We start from the raw sequence: 16,502 nt of genomic DNA, 5'->3' as shown, positions 1-16,502 counted from the left end.
ACCTAGTAAAGGGGCACCTGCAGGGGTTGATGTATTTAAGTCAACAGGCCCTGATGATCTTCATCCTAGGGTACTTAGGGAATTAGCTGGAGTCATAACAGAGCTGCTGGCACAACTGTTTGAGCACTCATGGTGCTCAGGCCAGGTCCCAGAGGATTGGAAAAGGGCCAATGTGGTCCCTATTTTCAAGAAGGGGGGAAAGGGGGAACCAGGTAACTATAGACCAGTTAGTCTCACCTCTATCCTTGACAAGACCTTTGAGAAAATTGTTAAGGATCACATTTGTGGGGGACCAGCAGGTAAAATAATGCTAAGGGGCAATCAGCATGGGTTCATAGCAGGCAGATACTGCCTGAGTAACCTGGTTTTACTTTACAACCGGGTCACAAAATGTTTGGATGAAGGAATAGAGGTAGATGTTATTTACTTAGATTTTAAAAAGGCCTTTGACACAGTGTCACACCCAATTCTTATAAATAAACTAAACAGTTGTGATGTAGATTATTACACAGTTTGGTGGGTAGAAAATTGGCTTATGGGATGCACCCAGAGAGTTGTGGTGGACAGGTTGGTTTCTACCTGGAGAAATGTAGGGAGCGGAGTTCCCCAAGGCTCCATCCTGGGACTGGGACTATTCAATATCTTCATTACTGACTTAGACAAGGAAGTAGAAAGCACCCTGTCCAAGTTTGCTGATGACACCAAACTATGGGGGGAGGTACACAAACTAGACAGCAGGGAGCAAATCCAGGCTGATTTGGACAAGCTGGGGAAATGGGCCGAACAGAATAGGATGCAGTTTAACAACAATAAGTGTCATGTGTTGTACCTGGGGTGGAAGAATCATCAACACACCTATAGCCTGGGAGGTACCATTCTAAGTAGCACAACTGTGGAAAGGGATCTCGGAGTAGTAATCAACTCCAAAATGAACTTGAGTCACCAGTGTGATGAGGTAATAAGTAAAGCTAACCACACCCTTTCTTGAATAATTAGGTGCATCACAAAGGTCTAGGAAGGTGATACTTCCCCTCTATGCAGCACTGGTCAGGCTGCAGCTGGAGTACTGCATCCACTTTTGGGCACTGCACTTCAGGAGGGATGTGGATGGCCTGGAAAGGGTTTAGAGTAGGGTCACTCATCTGGTTAAAGGCCTTCAGAAAAAAACCCTATGTGGACCAATTGGGAGACCTGAACCTCTTCAGCCTCTGCAAGAGGAGGCTGAGAGTTGATCTTGTGGCCACCTACACACTCATCAAGGGGGGCAGCAAGAAATAGGGGATACAATGTTTACCAGTGTGCCCATCAGGGTAACTAGAAATAATGGCCACAAACTGGAAGAGAGCAAATTAAGATTGGGCATCAGGAAAATATTATTTACTGTGAGGGTTGCCAAAATATAGAATACGTTTCCAAGGGAGATGGTGCTGTCCCCTTCCTTGGAGGTATTTAACAGAAGATTTGATAGATACCTGGATGGGATTATCTGACCCCAGCACTCATTCCTGCCCAGGGTAGGGGGTCGGACTTGATGATCTAATAGGTCCCTTCCGATCCTAGCATCCTAACATCCTAACAACCCCAGGCTCATCCTCAACTCCCTGCACTGGGCCATACTTCCCTGCCCCAGCTCCTGGGGGAAGAAGCAGGGAGCAAAAACCAGAAGGATGGGGATCCTGGAACCAGTTGCAGCTGGAGCAACTGGGGGAGTTATGGCCAGTCAGCAAACTAGGCCAGTCAGCCCAAAAGTTAACCCCTCATGGACAGCCCTGCCCTATACTATCTAGTTTCACATCCTGCATTAGTAGTTTTAATTCCTCCATGTTGTTGCCCAGGCCACTTGCAAGTACATACAAACTTCTCAATTGCTTATCTTTGATTTCACCCAATTCCTAGTCAGATAGGTATAGCCCTTTCTCTAATCTTACATAACTACTGCTGTCATCAGTATTACATTTTGACTATGCTGCCTATACACCTAACCTTGTGCATTCCTCTATCCCTTCTGAATTTTTGCTTTTCTCTCATGAAGCAAGATTTCTCATAAAACACAGTATCTTTTATTAGATCAACTTGTGTAGTCAGAAGAGATGAGAAACAATCTTTTGGAATTCAAATGCCCTTCATGAGGACACTAAAAATGCTACCACTATTCTTCTTGATCATTTTTTGGGAGAAAGGCAGGTATTGTTGGAACACATCTAAACCAAAACTATAAGATTTATAAATTTTGCAGTAAACTTTTAATGTCATAGTAAAAAAAAAATCCAACAGATTAATTCTGCCAGGTAGATTGAGATAGCAGCTGTTATTTTTGTGGTTTAACCCACCATCATTCCCTCTGAAGGAATAGTATGAAAAACTTCTGGTACATGAAATCTGAGCAATTATCAGTAGACAGGCAGAATGGAGGGAGGCGGTCAGTGGAATGCAATGACTTAAATAAAATCAACTACTATAGCTTTAGCAATGCAGGTACATTTTACATGGGAATGATGAGGATCATGGCACATGAAATATATGGTTTCTCTAAAGCTATAAGTAGCTATTGTGGCCTCAGTATTGGAGTAATAAAGTTGAAGGTAAAAAGAATAGTTAAAACTATTTAACTTTTTGACATTCAAGCTGTTAAATATGATTAAACGTAGTGTAGCAGTTGCTATAGGGCATGTAAAAGCATAAAAGGATGAAAGAGACATGGCGTGATAACCCACCAGTGCATCAGCAGCAGTGGCAGAAATAGTAATAGTCTGCATATTCTTCACACTGCTCCCTTGCTGCTCCAACTCTTCTCTGTCACAGAGTAGATTAATGAAACCAAGAAGAACTTTATAAAGGTAGCACTTTGCAGTTAAAAACGATTAACTATCTAATCTCCCCATGACACTAATGTTTCCTTTTAAACTGTAAATTCTTCCCTACATTTTCCATGTACCTGTAGGCCCTGATTGTTATAAATTACTTGCTATGTATAACTAGTAATTTCATTCAGTCCTACCTATTCCATTCAGTCACCAGTTGATTCATGGAAAAAGATACAATCTGGATTTTGCCAAATTTTAAATAGCATTTTTCTGTATTGCCTATTAAGTAACTGATGTTTACAAAGCTATAAACTAATTAGCATTTTTCTTACCTCAAATTTTCCCTCGGAATTAAATGTTATACAGATTTAAATAGATTAAATATACATAAAAATAGAATTAAAATTGAAGCAAGCATAGTATATATATATATATATATATATATATATATATATATATATATATATATATACATTCATACACACATATATATATACATACATACACACACATGCGTATATACATACACACACACACACATATATATATATATATACTATTGACTATATATATAGTCTAGTGACATATATATGTCAGATGGTTTGGAAATAATTAAGAGTTAACCCAAACTTGTTCCAAAATGAGGCCAATTCCTTGTTTTGGTTAACTCGGTTAACTCTTGTTTTTAGAGTTTTTCATTATCATATACAAATATACTTTTGGCATTAAGCAAATTGTTATTTATGCTACAGAACTATCCAGAGATCCCAGTGAGCAGACAAGGTCAGACTGTAGCTAGGCAATGTTTAAACATGTGAAATTAAAATTAAAATCTTTGTCCCAGATGGTTTGTAATCTAGTCTTTGATCAGGACAGACAGCATGCATGGAACAGGCTAACAGGGTTAAGTGTAAAGGGGAGGTGACATTTAGACTTACTGTAATAAATAAAAGCAGAAGTAACAAGACATAATGCAAGCAGTTGTTCCCAAAATGCATGTCAACACTGTATTCAGGAGGAATGGTTGAAGGCTGTATTGGGATGCCCAAGTTGGCTTCGGTTCAGATATACAATAAATAGTGAAACCACAGTAGTAAAGATTTCACCACAACCTGGAAAAAACTAACTCTGGCTTTGGATAATATTTGATTGGCTAGCCCGTGCTCCATTCTCACTGATACCAGTACCCAGTAGATTAAAGTTTGCTCAGATATATTTACAAGGATTGCAGTCACACCTCCCACTTTCAGTGCTGACATACTCAAAGTATTTCTACCATAACCTGAACCATAAAGTACTGGATATCTCATAAGAGAGTCTGACTAATTTCATGGTTTTGAGTTGCAGCTGAGAGCCATATTAACATTCATGTATCTGGGTTCCTACTGAAGTCAAGCCCATGCACCACAAGAAATATGTATATTTCTAGTGATAACATGGGAGCTAGATATCTCACTCTTGTACTAAAAGCCACCCCCAAAAGAGAAGTAGACATGCATGTATAGATTTTATATCTTCCTTCACAGTTAATTTGATCTATTTTTAATAATTCATCACAGTAGACAAGTAATTTATCATAAATAATTTAAACTGTTGTATCTTCTCTCAAGGAAATAAGCCTGATACTACAAAATTTTCCTTACACAGTTCTTATTCACTAGGCGCATCTACGTGAGATGCTATGTTGCCATAAGAACACACTACGCAGATATAGCGTGTCACTACAGTGATGTATCAATGGGCATGAACCTTGATGCCACCACTACTGCACAGTAGCAACAAGCTACTGTTCAGTGGGCTCAGAAACAACCCGGGTGGCACTGGGACTGTGCAGTACAAGCAGTTACTGCACAGTCATTTAGTACCTGCTTTAGTAACAACTGCGCAGTGGGGCAGGCAGGTGTGTAGACATGCCCCACACTGAGTAGTTTTATTAAAATCAGTTGAATTACTATTATAAGGAAGTTTGCAGGATCAGCAATAAATTTTCAAAACACCAACCCTCAGATCCATCGATACAGAATGTATTTAAGATTTTGACCTTAAGAATCAAAATTTGATCAAAAGAAGTTTCTTCCGCTAAGAAATAAAGGTCTACAAGTTTGATGTCAACTACCTTCCTTTCATGGTGAACAACACTCCTACTGGCTTCCCACATTAGGAACCTACTTGACTGATGATGACTCTGCTAAGATTCCCACTCTTGGAGCCCCAAATGGTTTATTCCTTCTCTGCATTCAGCTACCTTGGTAAAGGAGTGCTAATTGTATCAACTATGGGTACCTTGTTTATAACTCCTATTCCAAAGAACTAAATCAATACATGATATTTTAAGTAGTTATGACTAATCCTTAAAAAAGTCCAAGGATTTATTTGGATGAATATAACAGTCTGGATATTTCTGAAAAGTCAGTCTCAGAAACCTCATATGCATGAGATTTTTAGTGTTATTTTGTTACATGCTGTAAGATTAGATTTTATCACAGCATTGCTTCACCCCTGTAGCCAAAACCAAAGAGTCCTGAGGAATGGAAAAGCATGAAAATGTAAAATAAAATGGTACATAAACATTTCAAAGCCTGTTGCTGCTCAAAGTTTTTAAAAAAATGCTGTTTGTTCTAAATCAGATTATTCACAGAACTATATCTGTTTCAATTGCTTTTATTAATTGGTCTTGTTTCTCAAACTCTGGGATAAAGCTTCCAGTGAGAAGGAAACAAAGCACCCTGCCTTAGAGAAACTTGGTGATAAGAAGCAGTAGATTCTACTTTTAGAAGGTATATAATCTTAATCAGGCAGAGCAGGCACTTGAACCACGTCTTCTGCTTGTGAGGTGACTGCACTAACTATCAAGCAATTCCAGAGTAGTGACCTACATTTGGGTTTTTTTCCACGTTTTTTGAGCAACTTCATTGTTGTTCTGCATCAGAACAAAAAGAATGTCAAAACCTTAACACTGTTCACAAAAAAACAGGCTGTGTTCCTGTCAGCTCTATGCAAACCACAAAAATCTTAAACACAGTTAAAATATTAGTGAAGCCTTGTTTGTCCCTTGATTCTAGCAGCGTATAAGCAACCGTTTACACTAGTGGAAATAATATAAATTTTTTCTTGGGTTGAATAGTGTCCATGATGGTTCATTTTTTATTTGAAATTAGAGGATTTTTGCTGTATTTGCTATCTATTCCTAATGTTAAATTGTAGGAATGGGTTGGAACTTTGTCCAAAATGTTCCTTCTTCAGGGAATGTGTTAGGTAAAATATGGTCAGATGATCCTAGGAAGCAGACCATTCCCCATGCTACAGGGAAAAGCAAAGCACCCACAATGGTCCTTGCCAATCTGACAGAAAAGAAAATTCCTTCTTGACACCAAATCTTGTAGCAGGCTTAATCATCAGAATATGTACAACATCTACCAGTCAAGGCCCTAAGAAGGTTAGTGCTATGATAGAACTAGCAAACCCCATTCAACCCTGAACACCTAGTAAAGACAAATGTCAAATCTTTGTGGCCCATGGAAAAGACTAGAAAAAAGACATTAAACACAGGACTATCAAGCCTCCATAGATGGAAGCTATTCCATAAAGTAATAATGAACTATCAAAGAGTGCATACAAATGTTTGCCACACCCAGTCTTAGAATAGACAGCTTGAAGCTGATTTAAACCTCCCTAGTTAGGTTGTTCTAAATGTAATATCTGCACATATGTAATCTGATTACTTAAAGAGCACCTTTATTATATACTATTCTTTCCAAAAATTCTATAAAAATACATTTTGCATTGTTTTCTTCAATGCCTATCAATGGAAACTATATGTTTTGATACTTTACATAGAGTTTTAGAGCTTACATAGGGTTTGGTTTTGTTTCTAACAATAAGAGGGAGAAACAAAAGAAAACACTATGTAAGCTCTAGTCAGTAAGAGAAGTTTAAAACTATGTGATACTCCTCTGACACAGAAAGCTGAACTGAAGAACTTGGCAATAATTGTATGTCTTCTTACTTTGGACATAGATAATAGCTTAATGCTGTGCTCATTTATTTCACAGGAAACAGAATGTGGCTCTACATGAATAAATGCTATCAGTCACAGATCATATAAAAACACATGCTGAACTAGACACCCCACACTGAGCACTATTATTTTCATAAAAGCATCACATTTCAGAAGCTTTAATATCATTCAGTTTTGTTTACAGATCTGAAGTTTATCCTCTGTAGTTGGAGTATGCTTTTTAAATGTAGATTCTGTTTAGGTTTTAGCATGAAACCTGCAGGTCATTGTTCTTGATAAAATATTTCAGTAGTTAGGTAGACAAACTAAATAAATAAACAGATATCTAATTGAACTGTGAAATTTTACTATTGCTATTGTGTTCAATTTACTTTGTTGAATTTTAATACTGTCAAAGCGTAGCCATGAGAAAATGCCTTACATTTCAAATGCATATACTGGATGGCATGAATCTTGATTATCTTTGGTATTCCAAACTTGTGAGGTTAGTCCTGTTTCTTAGTTCAATGCAGTATTGCCAGCTCTCATGAGAGCTGGCAATACTGTCAATTCAAACGTTCATTTGCTATGAAAATATACAGAACAGAAAGTTAGGCATTCACCAGCTGCCACAGAAGTGAAGATTCCACTTTATCTGAGCTCATTTCAAGGGGTTGGGGTGGCGTGGGAGCTAAGGCATACAGTTGACAGCTTAGAGGTCACAAGTGTGAGGCCATAGCATAAGTGCATGGCACATCCCTGTCAGATTCCAACAAATCTGCAAATTCTGCTAAATACCTTGTTCCAAGGACACAAAAAAGAAAAGCACATTTTAGAGGGGAGGGAGCAGAGGAAAGTTCTGTTGTGTAGACTTGAATAAATTCCTCATGTTCTGCTCAGGGAGAAATAGTTTCTAGTGTTAGAGAAGTTGCCTTTGTGTTCACCTGAGCTGCCAGCTATGCATTACAATGCAGAAGGCAAACCACATTCTTATTGCAGATTCTGGGGGAAAATTAAAATGCCATGAAATGTAAAGAGCTTGAAGAATATGTGTTCCAGCTTCATTTGACAAGGGAGATTTGTCAAGCTGTCAATTGTACTGATTAACCAAACTACCACACAGTATCACTTTTTATCTTCCCTTTTCTATAATTTATTTTAAGTAACATTTTAAACCAATATTCACTCTTAAATAATTTGTGCTGAGGCAACTGGAAAACATTCAAGCACTACCTGAAAGTAACTTTTCACATGTATCTTTTGTTTATGTTATCGTATATTTTTTCTTTATTTCCTTTGGAATCAAGAACAGTTTGAGTTTGCACTTACACTATAGCAAGTCTACTCAGCTTGATGCACTGTGCAATTTAAATGTGAGGTATAGAAATGCTAATGGAAGCAGGTGGTATTTTCAAAATGGAAAGCAGACACTACTGAGCTCATTTATATTAGGTAATTACACTTCTCATTACCTCTTCCTGTTGATGCCAGATTGGTTGTTACTCCACAGGGAATATATGTAAGGGCTATATTTTCAAAATTACCTGATATCTGTTTGTTAGCAGAAATAACATCAGGATATACAATTTCCCAGAATTTGAGCAAGAGGTGTTATAATTAAACTGTTTAAAAAAAGAAATACTTACCTCCAGTACCTCTCGAGTAGCTTAATTTCTGGGAGAAGTAGGAATGATAGACACTAAGCCATTTTAGCATGCAAGGCTAGAATCATCTTGCAAGTGTTTAAACAGAGCTTTAGAGTTCAATGACCCAAAATCTGGTAGATCTTTTTGAGTTAAAGTCAAAATGGCTCATTTCAGTTAGCCTTGTTTTTATGCCTATGCAAATGGTGTTAATGTATCCATTTGCTTCAAAATGGAATAAGTTGTACTGATACAAGTCACGGTTTAATTAGGTACAACATCTCTGCCTAGGAGTTTCCATGGGTGTATACATATCAGTATAGCCACCGTACTGTAGAAAAAATGGATAATTGTTTCTAAAGCATCAAAGTGCTTTTCTAGTACCACTGAAATGCTACAAAATCCTAAATCACTTAGGTTCGGAGCCCCAAACTATGTGCTTCAAATGGCACCCACTTCCCATTGAGTTCAGTGAGAGTTTGAAGTGTAAATGCCTTTGCAGATCTGGACTTACATACTTTTGAAAAAAAAATGATACAAAAATGATATTCTGAGTCACCCAGATTCTAAATTTACATTATGGAGGGCCATTTTTGTGGGTTGTATCAGGTATTAGCAAAATTAAGATAGTGCAGTTCTACCACATTCCAACTCCATCCCAACTTTTAACAAGTTATTCCTATCCTGCAAACCTTAGGTATAAAATAAACATAACATTTCTTGAAAGGCATTAGATTTTAAGAGGTTTTTTTTGCCCTGGGGCCATGTTATGTCATAGGCAATAGGATGCCCTCTAGAAAATATTTTATTAAGCATACCACATGCAATTTTGTTTTTTGCCATGTACAAGGGAAAACTTTACCTTCTTAAAGGAAATCATAATTCTTCTATTTACTTACCTGTCACAAAAAGAAAAAGTTTTTGCTTTTCCTACTCTGTGCTTTGTTCTATGAACTTAACAAATTTTCATAATAAATGCAATTCCCCATTGATCCTTTTCCTCACTCCCAATCTTTTCTTGCCTAAAAAGGCTGTCAGTATTTTTAACACTTCCTTCTTTCCCAACAAGCATGGCCTTAGGCTGTAGCTTGACAAAAACACCCAAGGTACTTCTATCACTTCATAGGTGGCAGCTGTCATCTTCCCTCAGCTCTTTTTGTTGGGAATTACGTGTCATTACTAGGTCTTTTGTTACCCATCCTCTATCAAACATCCATAATGCTGCAAATATCGTAGTAACATATGAAACAATGGTCTTATGATTTGAATGTAGCACAGAAAAATATCTGTAATACAGCAAATATTGTTTCTTCTCTTTTTCTGTTTACTTTATGGAAACTTTGGCCACTAGGCACTGGTATAATAAGAGATATAAATAATCATGAACAATCATGAATCATAAATAATAATTTAATGTATCTGGAACATAAACTAAACCTTCAGCAATTAAAAATAAATATGTTTTTCCACATTATGCAATGGGCAATGTTTTGCTGCCAAAGTTTTAGCAAAGGCCGTCCTCAATATCTTCAGCTGGAAAATATGATCTTCAAGTAAAACCCTTACCCCAGTGCCAGAGTGTTTTGGCACAATGCAAAGTTCCCCACTTCACAAAAAACTGTCAGTTCCATATTTTATTTCCCAAAGATCTCCAGAAATACTATATTCTCTCCCATCTGTAAATATCTTACCACTTTCCACAGGCAGACACCTTAGGCCCATCACTTCCACACACTGTCCACTCTAGATCTCCCCTAAGTCTTTGGAAAAGTGGTTGCCTTCCATCTGGTGTTGGATGAAACAGACCTGTTTTTTTCTTTTTCGGTGGTGTTAGACAAGTAGAGATCATTGATCCTTTGGCTCTCCAAACTCTTGTATGGAACTGGAAAAATATAATTATCTTGTGGAATTCATTTATTTGAAGTAACATTTTAAATTCTTTGTTGGAATATAATTTTGATAAGATATTAAGGACATTAAACATTTACGTGTATTATGGCATGCACCAGAGATTTTTCAAGTAACACATCTTTAAAGGAGCATAAACCTTCATTATTCAAGGCATGAGCCAATACTTAACTAATGGCTATGAATACATGGAGTTGACTAGATATCAATCACAGCTCTTCAGTAACAGAGCTTAGAAGGGAAGGGGAAAACAACATTGGCACTGGTATTAGTCTTCCCAAAGAAGGATGATCCCCTTTCAAAACTACCACTGAAGCAAATGAAGCACCCTCTATGTCATGCTTCCTACTGCATAGTCCTTAGAGGAAAACCCCAGACCCTAAGTATGGAGGAACTCAGAATCCCTTCTCTGTCTTCTACTTGCACAAGAGTCCTTTCTTCCTTCACATACCCAATGGCTTTGGTGTAAGTGCCAAGCATAATATTATATAAATAATATAACTTCTTTGTCATGCTTCACTCTGGTCTAAAACTGTTTGAATTATTTCTCTGGTTTTTTTGATAATGACACTGAATGTTGCAAATTACATGGAAGCAGCCACATCAGAACATATCCAACAATAAATATTGAATAAGAATGTAATATGCATTCATATAATTGGTTGCCAGGTATGGGCCTAACAAGGCCAAAAACACAAAATGTAATCAGAGGGAATTCACAGAAATTTTGCAAGGATTTTTTATATTGTACTTTTCTGAACTCATTTAAATTTACAAATGAACCCCCCAAATTCCCACACACTAGGCTGCACTGAGTGACCTATTGTGGCTGAGTGCTTGATCACCCTGCACTCCTTCCAAAAATATCTGTTTTAATATGTTTCACCCGAAAACTATGTGAAAAGTATCGTGCATCGTTTAGAAAAGAGAGAGACAGAGAAGCTTGTATCTCTTTAGAAAACTTCACATCATACTTGGAAAATATTCAAAAAAACAATAGGACAGCCTCAGAGGATTCTTCTTTAAAAAATAAATAAAATCTAAAATGAGAAATGCATATTTGTCCATCTGTGCCTTTTTGGTAAGCATCATGACAAACTTGTTGATTTGATACCAGGGGCATTAATAAAATCAAAGGCTTGCCAGTACAATCTTTGTACATAACAGATTATACTAATTATCTTGTAGGGCCAAATTTAAGCTCTCAGTATTAACTTTTATTCAGTGTAGCCAGGAGAGATAAAACCCATTATATGAAAGGAGCAAGGCAGAACAGTATCCATAGTAGAGGAGTATGGATTTTTAATGTTAATTTGTGCTTAGCTCTACATGCCCCAAATGTCCATGTATCCACAGGTAATCCAATAACCACACCATGACATCACTCTAGAAGCCATGCATTTTAATAGGCATTACTATACTCCTGGGGATGTCATAACAGTACTAATCAATCAGTGCGTTGTGTGGCTACAGTTTTCCTCTTACATGAAAACCTCAGAACAATTATGTTGTTCAATCTCTGATTTTATTTTTTTTTTCCTTTTCCAATTGTATTTGATCTTTGTAACAAAAGTGGGGTAAGAAATCAAATCCTGCTGCTCCAGAAAGCACAGGCCATTTGCCCTTGAGGTACAGCAGACTCTCTATAGCACTGTTGAGGTTTATTACATACAATTTCATGGGCATGATATTGCTAAAATCTTTGGGCCAGAATCTGTGATTTTAGGGAGATCATAGCACGTTGGACAAGTTATAAAAGTCCTTAACCTAGTTTTGCTCCCCAACTTCCTTCAATGTTAGAAGATCAGAAATGTGTCTTGCAGCTACTTCTGCCTATTCCCAGAGCATTTATACATGTGCTCTAAAAGGTGGGGGGGGGGGGGGGGGGGGGGGCATTTTAATAAGCGTAGCTCCAAGAACTGCTGTATTTAAAAGCACCCGGGCTATCATGTGTATCAGCATCCCTGCACTGAAAATTGGCAGCAGAGCACTTGAACTACAGCTTATCGAATTAGCTTTAGTTTGAAGTGCCCTATCACCATTTTTCAGGGTGGAGACACTGATACACATGACTCTGGAAGCTGCTGGAGCACATTAATTTCCATGCTCCAGCACACTAACTCCAGTGTGTTGGAGCAGGCTCCCTACATGTGTATAGGAGCTCACAGGTCCTTCACTTTGACAGACATGAAGAGCCAGCATATCTTCATGTGCTGTTTTTTAAGTGTGCCTCCTTCCTTTCAACCTGGCTTTGGTCTTCTTCAATAGCATATTCAAGCTTTTTATCCTCAATTTAAGGTCCTATAAAGCTCTACCTTATCAACATCTTTGTCCTGATTCTTGAAAGTGAAGACAAGAGATAGACTTGATTCAATAATTTAGTAATGTGGTCTGAAAGGTAGGCAAAGAAAACAGTTTGGGCTGCTGCATTCTAGCCAGAATTAAATGGAGAAAGATTTTAAAAAAAGGTAAAAAATGAGGAATCCGTACAAGCCAAGGAGTGGTAATCATGGGCAAAGACAAAAACAAGAATTTAACTTCAGAGGTAGATCTTTTTATGGCTTTTCAGACCTGCCAGACTAGTCAGCCACATGATCTCCATCTTTAACTCTTCCTCAGAAGCCACATCTCTCATCTGGGCTCTCTCTGACCCCACTGGCTTTCATTCCTGATACTATCCATATACTTAAATATCTTTGATTAAGTATATTGAGGTCAAGAATCTCAGGTTTTAAAAAGGATTAGCCATTTATATAGATAATGAGAACAACCTTAATTATATTAGATAAGATAAAATATTTTTAGAAGAGATATAAGCCTTATGTTTCATAGGATAAGCCAAGCTCAAACTGGCAAGGGTGAAAAAGAAGCCTTCCCTATGGTGGGTTGTTTCATAATTATATATCATGGAGATTCTTGCACCTTCAGTGCATAGGTCTTGTTTCTGTCACAGACAAAATCAGAATATAAGGATCATGGATATGATTCAGTATGAAAATGTGACAGCTGACCATCATGAGGCCAGTTTAATCATTGGTTTGCCCACCTCTCTAGGGCAGTCCTCCCTGCTTCACCTGCCACACCTTTGATGTAACTTTGGAAGTAGTTTATGAGCAGGAGGTTACTCATTGAATGCCCAATGACAAAGGCATAATACACAGTTCCATAGTAACCCTATACCATGTCCCATACCTCAGAAATGGCATCACTATGTGGCTCCAGCACCACAATGGACTCTATTGTATGCCTGCCTGGTGTTTGGACCACACCAAATCCCTCCTCCTCAGGCAGTCTATTCTACCCTCATTCTAGGTGGCAAAACTCCCTAAGCACTTTTCTCTCATAGCTGTGGCCCTCTCTGAGACCTTTGGCCTCACTGGCCGTGGCATCACCTCTAAGCTAGCTGGGGCTCCCAGGCTCTAGCCTCTGGCCCTTCAACCAGTCTGGTCCTGGCCCCAGTATGGGCCAGCAAGGTTATTTCAGGTAGGTTACTGAGCCACTCGCCCTCACATTCCCCATTGAGTCTGCATTCTCAGGCCCCTCCAAACACAGCTCCCTTTCTACTTATGCCAGCCTATATGCAGTCCTTCAGACCCTGCAAATGGACCCTACTCTATGCAGCCTACTCACTCTCATGCCCCCTCACTGGGGCCACTACACCACCCCCTGACTGGGTCTATTAGGCCTTATGCCCCTGGGGCATGCCTGGACCCCTCTCCTGTCCCCTCCTGTCCCCTCTACAGGGTAAACTACCAGGTCATGGGGGCTGAGGCTATACTGTGCCCCATACTTGCCTTTCACTAGGGAGGCACTTGTGTGGCATTTCCTGGGGACCACCCCACCGCAGGCAGAACCACCACAGCATCCAACCCCAGCATGGTGTAGTTTTAGGTCATTCCCCAGGACCAGGAAACTCCACCACCCCCATAGTTCCTACCCTTGACCTCCAGGTGTTCCTGGGAGCAGCAGTACTCTGTCTGGGAAATGTTACTCCGGCAGCATCCCATAAGCACCTGCCAGTTCAGCTCTGAGAACCTGCATTTATACTGAGGCTTCTCATCCCCATTCTCCCATCCAGGAGCCCTCTGGCTGTCACGTGACCACCCTGTTAGGCCGTGCTGCACCTGCCAGCTGCTCCACAGGCTGCTCAAGCCTCTTAAAGTGGTCCTGCCACAACAATCTTTACATTCTTAAGCTTAAAAGTAGACCTAATGAAAGTACAAATAACAGGAATTGTATCTCAAACTCATTGACTTCTGTAAACTTGGTCTCTTAAAAATCCCACCCCATTTCTTCTTTATGATCTTTCTATATTAAAACTAATAAAGACTCTAAGATCATTGTGCTGAAACCTATCATCATTTCATTTTCTTTAAGTCATCATGCACACATTTAGTTACGTTTATAACTATACTATTCCATCCAATAGATGGATGGTATAAACATAAACATCTATCAGAGTGGATTGAATTGAAAAACATAACATTTGCCATAATTAATGTTGATAGTGATATTTGTGATATACTTAAATAGGAGATGTTGAACATCCTATGTTAGTATGTTAGCAATGTTAATTTTATTAAAGCAAAAACATTTACCTCAATGTTACTAGGTTCTTACTTCTTTGTTCTCTTTCAAAGCCTTCCAAAAAACAAAAACCCCTTTTGGTATTTTATCTCAAAAAGTAAGCAATAGTTAGACAACTGGTGACCTCTGTTTCCATCTCTGTTCCTATTTTATTGTTGTGTTGCACTTTTCAGGATGTTTATCATGCCCCTCTCATCTCTTGTCTTAGATTAGAAGATTATTGAGGCAGGGATTAACTCTTTGTTTTGTGGTTGTATGGTGCATAGCATAGCAAGACTTTGATTGGAATTGTTAGGCAGTACCGCAATACAACTCATATGTAATAATATATGCAATAAGAAAGGAATAATGAGATAGTATTGAATTGAATGTCAGATAGTGAAAATAATTACCTTTTTAATTCTCTGACAGGATAAAATGATATTATAATCTATATCTTTGTATACCTACTTTTATTGAAAATGATTATCTGGAAGACAGTGTCCCCATTAACTCTCTGTTCTGTTTAGGATTGAGATGAAGAAATGATGAATCATAATGAAAATGGACTTGGGACCACTTTAAGGGCAGATGTAAAGCCACACACTCTCAGAGACAATTCTTCCAAGGCAGAAAAAACACTTACTCTTATGTGCCTTAAATGGGTACAACTTGCTTCTTCTTGCGCCTTCTCAATATAATTTACGTAACTTGTGACCAAAGAAGTACCAGAGAGGAGCAAGCCCCAGGGACCAAAAATGTTCAGATGCTGCTGCTTTATTTGATGAAGGAGTTGTCTCATATACTGTTGCACACAAACAATAGGAGGACGAGGGATCTGACCAAACAGTGAGTCCTACAAGAATACCATTATTCTTGTTATTTGTATTCTTTATAAAGCTAAAGGACCTAAATTGTGGTATATGCAAACTCAACCATTTTCAGCTTTTTTCAAATTATAAGGAACCCAAATACACAATGCTAAACACTGGAAATGTACCCATACAATTAAACATTCCATCCCTGCCCTTCTTGTGTTAAAGAGACATTTTTGACATACATAATCCCAATATATGCGAGGTATGCATGTATACCAGTTCTTTTGGATGGACTTTGTGCCAGTCTCCCAAAAGAGAGAGATGATAACAGACTACATCCACAAAATGGCTTAGGGGCTTGTAGCATCTCTATCAGTCTATCTTACTAAAGCAAGTCTACTTTGGGTAGAATAATTAAAGATGCACTGGGCTCCAAAAAGGAATGAATATAGCTTTTCTGTCTAATGCTTAAAACACTTATCTGGCAGGGGAAGAGATGGCTTCCAGTTCTAAGTCCAAGTCCAGTGAATATCATATCTGAGCTATTTAAGCTGTCTTTGAAACAAGGAATTGATCTGGGTCCAGATTACTTTCCTTGCAGGCAAGCATTCTAATCACTAGAGTGCTATTTTTAATTACCTGAGACCTCAACCTCTCTCTAAATATTGTATTTACTCAAATCCAAGATGACTCTAAATAAGTGCTGTCAATTAAAAAAATAATTGCAATTAATTGCAGGATTAAAATAATAGTTGTGATTAATCGC

The sequence above is a fragment of the Alligator mississippiensis genome, chromosome 2 (assembly GCF_030867095.1).
Source record: "Alligator mississippiensis isolate rAllMis1 chromosome 2, rAllMis1, whole genome shotgun sequence".
Lineage (NCBI taxonomy): Eukaryota > Metazoa > Chordata > Crocodylia > Alligatoridae > Alligator > Alligator mississippiensis.
This window is presented reverse-complemented; position numbering follows the sequence as displayed.